The following is a 1,946-nucleotide window of genomic DNA, read 5'->3' as shown; positions in this document are numbered from 1 at the left end:
CTCAAGTGGTAGCGCGCTCGCCTAGCATGCGTGAGGCACTAGGTTCAATTCTCAGTACACATAAAAATAAAAAATAAAGATATTGTGTCCACCTAAAACTAAAAAATAAAAAAAATAAAAAGAACCACAGAAGCCTGGTGTGGTGACGTACACCTGTAATTCCAACAACTCCAGAGGCTAAAGCAGGAGGACTGCAGGTTTGAAGCCAGCCTCAGCAACATAGGGAAGCCTTCAGCAACTCAGCAAAACCCTGTCTCAAAATAAAAAAAGATAAAAAGGGCTGGAGTGTAGCTCAATGATAAAGCTGCAGAAAAACAGAATAAGGCAAGGATGAAAAGAGGCCATTAGAATTTATAAGGTCCACCACATTCTTCCTATTGATTTTGATAGATGCTGGGGCTGCTTCTTCAACTGCATTAGAAAAAGTAAATAACCACTGCTTTTATGGTGTACATTCACCTGCTACCCACTCACAAAACAATGCTTTCTGAAAATTGATCACTGTCGTAAATTTTCTTCTTCCTTTTTTTTTTTTACACAGAATCACAAAGATAGGATAAGAAGTACAATGTCCCAGGATAGGGAGAAAATATTTTAAGTATATCCAGTATTAAGTTTGGATTGTCAATGCCTTGATTATTTTCCTCCCAGTTCTTATTAAGCCTACAAAAGCTTTCACAAGTATCAGCTGGGCACAGTGGCACAAGCCTATCTGTAATCCCAGCTGCTGGGGAGGCTGAGGCAGAAGGATCGAGAATTTAAAACCCACCTCAGCAACTTAGTGAGGCCCTGTCTAATATTAAAAAAGGGCTGGGGAGGGGTTGTAGCTCACAGGTAGAGCACTCACCTAGCATGTGTGAGCCACTGGGTTCAATCCTCAGCACCACATAAAAATAAAATAAAGATATTTTGTCCACCTATAACTAAAAAATAAAAATAATAATAATTTTAAAAAAGGGCTGGGGACGGGGCTGGGGATGTGACTCAAGTGGTAGCGCACTCGCCTGGCATGCGTGCGGCCCGGGTTCGATCCTCAGCACCATATACAAACAAAGATGTTGTGTCCTCCGAAAACTGAAAAAATAAGTATTAAAAAAAAAAAGGCTGGGGAGCCAGGCTCAGTGGCCCACACCTGTAATCCCAGCAGCTCAGGGGCTGAGGCAGGACAATCCCAAGTTCAAAGGCAGCCTCAGCAATGGTGAGGCCAAGATGCTAAGCAACTCAGAACCGGTCTCTAAATAAAATACAAAAAAGGGCTGGGGATGTGGCTCAGTGGTTATGTGCCTCAGTGGTTAAATGCTGCCATCAACATGAAACATACCAAAAACATCCACCCAAGGAAGATAATGGACCAAGCAGCAGAGGAAACTAGCTCTATTCTCTACATTAGATAAGAACAGTTCAGAAGACTAAGGGAAGGAGGAGCCCAGGGGATATAGCTCAGTTGGTAGAGTGCTTGCCTCACATGCACAAGGCCCTGGGTTCAAACCCCAGTACCACACACAAAAAAAAAAATTTAAAAAGACAAGGAGCAAAATTACCTCCAAAAGATCAAGACAGAATTTGGTTTGCAGGCGTGTTTCTTTTTCTCTTCCCACTACAAACTCATTCAGTATCAATTAGAAATAAACTTGAGTGGGGCTGGGGACTTAGCTCAGTGTTAGAGCACTTGCCTAACGTGCAAAATCCTGGATTTGATCCCCAGAACCAAAAATAAAGACTCAAAGTGAGTTCCTTTATTTATTTTTTTTTTAACATCTTTGTTTGTGTGTGGCGCTGAGGATCGAATCCGGGCCGCATGCATACCAGGCAAGCCATATCTCCAGCCCCAAAGTGAGTTCCTTTAAACCCTGCTGATTATCTCACTAACCATTACACTTCGAGTTCTACAGAATAAACACAAAGCTGGAGTGTAGCTCAGTGGTAGAACACTTGCCTAGCATGTA

At 42.3% G+C, this 1,946-nt stretch overlaps 1 non-coding gene across 1 annotated transcript; it reads left to right on the top strand.

Moving 5' to 3' along the window:
- Nucleotides 1-1,429: 1,429 nt before the first annotated feature.
- Nucleotides 1,430-1,503, top strand: Trnav-cac. The gene has a single exon. It is a non-coding gene; the product is annotated as a tRNA-Val (tRNA).
- The last annotated feature ends 443 nt before the right edge of the window (nucleotides 1,504-1,946 follow it).

The sequence above is a fragment of the Marmota marmota genome, unplaced genomic scaffold, assembly GCF_001458135.2.
Source record: "Marmota marmota marmota unplaced genomic scaffold, marMar, whole genome shotgun sequence".
Lineage (NCBI taxonomy): Eukaryota > Metazoa > Chordata > Mammalia > Rodentia > Sciuridae > Marmota > Marmota marmota.
The sequence above is the reverse complement of the archived record's forward strand: the minus strand, read 5'-3'. Positions and strand labels throughout refer to the sequence as shown.